Source organism: Nannospalax galili, unplaced genomic scaffold (assembly GCF_000622305.1).
Source record: "Nannospalax galili isolate Female #2095 unplaced genomic scaffold, S.galili_v1.0 scaffold1888, whole genome shotgun sequence".
In the NCBI taxonomy this organism is placed as follows: domain Eukaryota; kingdom Metazoa; phylum Chordata; class Mammalia; order Rodentia; family Spalacidae; genus Nannospalax; species Nannospalax galili.
The window spans coordinates 99,386-106,620 of NW_008358619.1; the positions used below are offsets into that span (position 1 = coordinate 99,386).

General features: G+C 40.9%; 1 pseudogene; it reads left to right on the top strand.

The window, feature by feature from the left end:
- Nucleotides 1-7,235, top strand: part of LOC103724700 — a 15,441-nt pseudogene that overhangs the window by 617 nt on the left and 7,589 nt on the right.

Sequence of the window (7,235 nt, forward strand, 5' to 3'; positions counted from 1 at the left end):
GGCACCAGGCTGTCTGAACAGATTTTTTGAGGAAAAAGTGTTTTTTGGGTAAGTATGCTTTTGTTAGGTAAGTATGTCTTTTTCCCTTCTTCCCTGCAGTATATTTATTATAGTAATAGGTTGCACATTTCAGGGTGTGATTTAGGGGCGCTCAATATGAGATTTTTAGATTTTAAAATAGGGGACAGAGTCAGGGAAAAAGTAAAAACAGCGTCTCAGACAGGAGAAGCAGTTTCACTTGACTTCTGGGCTGCTTGGACATTTGTTAGAGCATATGCTAAATGCTGTCCAATGAAATTGCTTCCAAGCCAGCCTTTTCATACAGCTAAAAGGACGATTATTCTTTATGAAATTCCTGAGGAGGTGAGGCGTAAAGTCTTAGAACAAGTTTAAAGAGTTTTTTATTCAAAATTTCCTCCTCCTTACCCAGTTCCCGGTGTTCAGAATGCAGTGAGAAAGCAAACTCAGATGGCCAACTTTAAATTCTGGCACAAGAAAGCCCGCCGTCTCCTGCTTACTGTTTTAAACTAATGTAGTATAGGCTGAAAATGTGAAAAGCTGACTCAGGGCAGAAACTGGTCCTTGCTGTTCAGACTCATGCTAGTTCTCACAGACTTCTGTTCTCAAGAATTTTCCAGGTTCAGACTGACCCTCTGACTCTGTGACAGGAACTGAGAGCAGCTTGCATGTTTTAGTGCCTTGACATGCAAGATTTTCTTTGGCTGAAAAAGGCTTCCACCTCAGGGGTCAGTCTCCTTGGGTCCCTAAAAGGGTGACCTAACCCAGATTAATCATATGAGAAACCTGTGGAAACAGGCATAGGAATACAATTCCGCTGTGATTAATCTAATGGGGAACAGTATGAGGGCTGTTCAGGATGCTGACGAGGGCCGTTCGCAGCTTGTGCGCTTTGGAACGTAAAATTGGCATGCCCATGCGATGTTGACACTGTGCCTTTTGCAGATCTGCATTGGGTGCCATTCCCAACATGTTTTGATTCAATGCGGTTTGATGGTACCATTTAACAAGCCTGGTGGTCTTGGGGGGCGTTCGACAATTGGCGCCCAACATGGGGCAGTGAGACTCCCAGCACCAGGCTGTCTGAATAGATTTTTTGAGGAAAAAGCGTTTTTTTTGGGCAAGTATGCTGGTGTTGGGTAAGTATGACTTTTTCCCTTCTTCCCTGCAGTATATTTATTATAATAATAGGTTGCACATTGTGGGGTGCACTTTAGAGGCTCGCAATATGGGATTTTTGAATATTAAAGTAGGGGACAGAGTCAGGGAAGACGTAGGACTGGAGTCTCAGACAGGAGAAGTAGTTTCATTTGCCTTCTGGGCTTCTTGGACATTTGGTAGAGTGTGTGTTAAATGCTGTCCAAGGAAATTGCTTCCAAGCCAGCCTTTTCATACAGCTAGAAGAACAATTAATCTTCATGAAAGTCCTGAGGAGGTGAAGCGTAAAGTCTTAGAGCAAGTTTGCAGAGTTTTTTATTCAGAATTTTCTCCTCCTTACCTGGTTCCCAGTGTTCAGAATACAGTGAGAAAGCAGACTCAGATGGCTAATTTTAAATTCAGGCACAGAAAGCCTGCCATCTCCTGCTTGCAGTTTTAAATTAAGGCTGTAAATGTAGTATAGGGCTGTAAATGTGAGAAGCTGACTCAGGGCAGAAACTAGTCCTTTCTGTTCAGACTCATGCTAGTTCTCACAAACTTCTGTTCTCAAGAATTTTCCAGGTTCAGACTGACCCTCTGACTCTGTGAAAGGAACTGAGAGCAGCTTGTATGTTTTAGTGCCTTGGCATGCAAGGATTTTTCTTCGGCTGAAAAAGGCTTCCACCTCAGGGGTCAGTCTCCATGGGTCCCTATAAAGGGTGACCCAACCCAGATTAGTCATACGAGACAATCTGTGGATACAGGTGTAGGAATACCATTCCGCTGCGATTGATCTAATGGGAGTGAGGAACAGTATGAGGGCTGTTCAGGATGCTGACCGGGGCCGTCCACAGCGATGCTTTGGGACGTAAAACTGGCAGGCCCACACGATGTTGACACTGTGCCTTTGCAGATCTGTGTTGGCTAGTATTTTGGGCAAGAACCTGCTAAACTCATAGTTCCTTTTAATGAATCCCAGGTGGATTGGGTGTTTCAAACTTCTGAGGCCTGGGGAAATTTCCCTAGCTGCTTATCCAGGCTCTATTGATACTCATTATCCTAAGCATAGGCTTTTGCAGTTTTGTCAAACCACTAATCTTATATTTCTTACAGTTGCATGCTTAGTTCCCTTGCCACATGCCTTATTGATATTAACAGATGTGCTTTCTAATGGATGTGTTTCCTATGTTGCTGATGGGACCACCGTAGTGATTCATACTTCTCAGTCTTCAGCACAGGTTGCTGAACTGCATGCTGTGGTTTTAGTTTTTCAAAGATTTCCGGATCAGGAGTTTAACCTTTATATTGCTTGTTTTTATCCTGTCCTGTTACATTCTATTGACAAGATTTGGATATCTGGGTAACACTATTTAGGGTCTCGTGGCGCATGGTCTTTGGGATTGGGGCTCGGTTGCTTGAAGCTGCGGCCCAGCGTGATGCAGCTGTGCCCTGTCTTGCGGCTATTGTGCCATGGACTCAATGGTTTTCTGAATCAGGGGAGAGTCCTATCTCTCTCTTGTTCAGTCAAGTGTTGCCTTAATGAATGCATTCCTCTCTGCTTAACAGGACTACGTGTCTCCTGACCATGGAGGACAAACACAAAGACACCTCCACCTTTGCTAATGAGTTTCAAGTGACTAAAAGTCTTAATTTTGCCTTTTCACTAACTCTTCCTTTTAGAACAGTAAACAAAACTACAAGATTTTTCAAGTACAAACTTTCTGAAACAAAAGATATGTCAAGTTCAGGTCATGGGCTGGATTTTTTAAGGTTGTTTAATGATTTACAAGATTGTTATGATGAAAAATCTACAACACCTGACAAAGTGTCTACTTTACAATTACATGAAACTTTTCCAGCAACTCTGTTGCTGGGCTTGCTGCTGCTAGTACATTTCTGTTACTTTCCCTTTCCTGTCTCATTATGCCTGGTCTGTGGTCATGGTTGTTGGTGCTCCTATGCATGAGGCGGGACGTAGTCACTTGAAGCTGTGGCCCAGCATGATGTGGCTGCGCCATCCTGCATTTCTGCTACTGACTGCGCCATCCTGCATTTCTGCTACTGACTGCTATGATTGTTTTCTGAGGTATAACAATCCCTTTACACCTTGTCTTTTGTCCCTAATACTCCCATTACAACAGATTGTACAATAAGCAGCCAGCTGCTACGTTGATGTCTTTTTTTTAGGTATAAGAAACAGTTAAAGTATGTTCTTTAGGACCTAGGTTTGATGTTGCGGTTATTTGTGTTTCCATGGATACCTTGGAAACCTGCTCAAGACATATGTATCTCTTTTACTCCACAGGACCCTTTCTCCACAAACTTTGGAAAACGCACAAGAACACACTTGTGCCTTCCATCCTTGCTAACAACTTATACTTCCAATTAACTTTACAGGATTTTTTCTCTTGTTTCAGTTGACAGGTGTTTCCTTTCCCGGGACTATGGGTCGGCTTAAGCATGTACTTCAGAAACAAGGTGTAATATTCGGTACTCAGGGCATGACTACATTTGTAGAATTGCTTGAGAAAGTATGCCCTTGGTTTCCTGGTCAGGGTCCCTTGACATTAGAGGTATGGTATAAAGTGGGTGCCGAGTTACATATATATTATATCAAGCAAGAGCAATCACAGATCCCAGAGGAGACTCTCACACTCTGGATTCTCATTCGAGATTACTGTACAATGGCTGAGCGCGATATTGTGACTTGTCCTGCCCAGTCTTCTACAGGTTCTACAACAGAGAAGGTTCAAGAGCTGTGTGCTGATGTGCGAGACACCCTGAGGAGTCCTCTAAATCCTCTACTGAGGCTACTGCTTTGCAATCACAGGCTCAGTTGTCATCCTCTATAATACAAATACAACCTGAAAAAGACACCCAGTGCTGGCCTACGCCAATTCTTATGCAGGTCTGTATGTCTTCTACTGCACCTGCCCTGTCTCCATTACAAAAGATTGTACAGCAGGCCACTGCTGCAGGTGAGGATGTGTCAGGCTTCATGTCACTCATGGAGCCCCATGCTAGTCAGAGTACTGGAGATACTCTGTTTCAATTCAAAGCCTTACAAAACTTTAAATCTGCTTGTCTGCAGCAAGGCCCTACAGCTTCCTTTACTCGAGCTGTGTTAGATTCCCTGCCTGCTGAGCAGTTGCCTCCTAATGATTAGAAAACACTGACAAAAAATTATTTGTCCATGAAAAACTATTACATTAAAAACACTGACAAAAAAAATTTTTTGTCCACAAAAGACTATTTCATATGGAGGTCACATTTTAACAAATTCTGTCTGGCTACAGCTGACCTAAATAAACATCTCCATATTCCAGTTACTTTTGATATACTTGCAGAAGGCCAATGTAAGAAAACGGCACAACAATTAAATTTCCCAAATGCCGTATACGCTCAAGCTAATGTTACAGTGAAACAAGCCTAGAATGAACTGCCTCCTACAAGAGGGCACACTGAGGACCACACTGAGATCAAACAAGGCTCTAATGAGTCCTATCAAAACTTTGTGTCTAGGTTGTTTGTTGAAAACTCGGCTTGTAAAATGCTTAGCGTACAAAAACGCAAATACTACCTGTCAGGCAGTTCTAAAAACATATATAAAAAAAGGATCTTTGTCAGATTATATTAGATATTGTTCTAACATTGGCTCAACTCATGACATATGTCACTGCTCCCAGTGTGCCAAACCCTATGGTCTTCCTTCACAGAAAAAGTAAATGTCTCTAGTTTTGCCAGAACAATCTTCCTGATACCTTCTTTTAACATGTACGTTTCTTTCCAGTTCAGTATGTTGTTTATAAGAATTTAGTTATGTCTTTTCTAGGTTTCCCCTTTGGTGAACATGTTATCTCTCACTACAGTCATTACTTTTCAGCACTCATTATGCCCTATAGCTAAACAACTGGTTCTAAAAATACCACTCGCTCCTGGATGAATGTCCCATAAAATATACAACACATTTACGCTTAACTTTCAGTCATTTCTGTTAATGCTTGTTTTCAGCTGACCATGTCATGTTTGTTTCCCATTACCCTACAGTTATCTAGGAACCACCTAAAATACGTGCTGTCTCCATGGCAGCTAGATCACAACTGTATTTGTTGTATGTTACTTTGGTTACTAAGGTTATGGTATATAGTATTCTTCTCTCATGTATGGGTATCATCATTTGGCTTCCACTCCTGGTGAGTTTACTTCCTACCTTGGTGTATGCCTTCACAGTCCTATTTCCTTTACAGCTTATGACTTCACTTCAACAATTGTTTCTTACAGCTTCACCTTCACTACATTGTTTTTAAGACTACTATCAGGTATAGCTTATTTAGCATCTGAAGACTAATATTACTATTGTCTCTAGTCATGTCGTCCTCCCATAGGAACCTTCTGTTTGTCATCATCTTTCATTCATGCAGTTGGATTTCTGTTATTAAAGCTAAAACCACTTATTGGGCTCATGTGCCTAATCCTCCTCTTCTCCATCCTTATACTTGGAAGGAGCCCACTATCCTGGTTCCTACTTCTCCTATGTTTTGTCACCTCCTTATAAAACAGGTAAGCCGGTTTCCTGATGAAAAAGGGACACTGTTTAATTATACTTAATTTTTTACAGCTGATATCATGTGCTTCGGAGTTCCTCCTTGTTGTCCTATAAGACAACAGGATTGGGTTACTCTGGGAGGTTTATGAGATCCAACTCAATCCCACATGGTACAAGTTACTGCCCAATCCATAAGTACACCATGGTCAGAGTATGAGACTACAGCTTCCCCAGATCTTCCAAAATGTGAGGCTTCTTCTTATGACCAAAATTTTGACAAACAGGCTTTAATATGGCAGGACTGTAAAGACAAGATGGGTAAGGTGTTTAGATCCTGGAATAATACTTGGCTTAATTGAGGCCTTTTAGGCACTTGGTTAGAAGAGTGTACAAATGCTAAAGATTTTATCTCTGAGTGTGATCTAAGGTAGTTCCTATAAAAAATACATTCGATACCATTCAGGACATCATGTGGGTGGATGCAGGAATAGCCAATCCTCAACCTCAGTTAAGAATAGGACATACCTTATATCCTCCTCAAATACATATTTAAAAATTGCTAGCTGCTCTTAAGCCTGTAAAACTCTTTGATGGCACTGTTGCTCTTACTTATGATAAGGTATTTTATGACTTTACTAAAGTGAAACATTACAATGTTTCAGCTTGTGTACACTTTCCTCTAGTAATCTTAATTGGACATGTGATCATTCAAGACATAAACTTAACTTGCCAACATTGTCGTTTGTATACTTGTCTTAACAACTCTATAGCCTTTGATCCAGCTTTTAACTCTGTTATGATTTTAACGCAAAAAAAATTCTTTATGGATTCCTGTAAAAATACATCGTTCCTTAAAAAACAGTCCTGCTAAAGGATTGATTCTGCGATTTTTCAAAAGGTTACTATGGCGTGGTAAACGTATGATTGGTCTGATTATTGCTGCTATTTTAGGTCTTATTGCCTTGGCCGCTACCACATCTACTGCTGGTGTGGCACTGCAAAAATCTGCACAATCACAGACTTTTGTTGAACATTGGCATGACAACTCCCATAAGCTTTGGACGCAGCAGGCTCAGGTAAATGCTCACTTACAAGATGAAATCGTGGCTTTACAAAGCAGATTTCATTGGTTAGGTAGTAAACTCTTAAAATTACAAAAAACTATACAATATGTCTGTGATTAAAATTCTACTCAGATTTGCATCACTCCTTATAAATTTAATGACTCTCTTTATGAGTGACATAATTTGGAGATGGGTGTACATTCAGGGTAAAATGGATAATGCTACATTTAATGAGATACAATTACAGGAAGAAATCTTTGCAGCATTTTCAGAAGAATTGCCTTCTGCTACTTCTGTTGATCAAATAGCTACTTCTTTAGCAAATTCTCTCTCTGGTCTTGATCCTCATGGATGGTTTCAGAGTATTTTGCATAGCTCTGGCCCTTCTTTGGTTACTTTAGTGATTGTTCTATGTATACTGTTAATCAGTGGTTGCTGTGTATCTCGTTGTCTGCAGTGGCAGGCTCCCA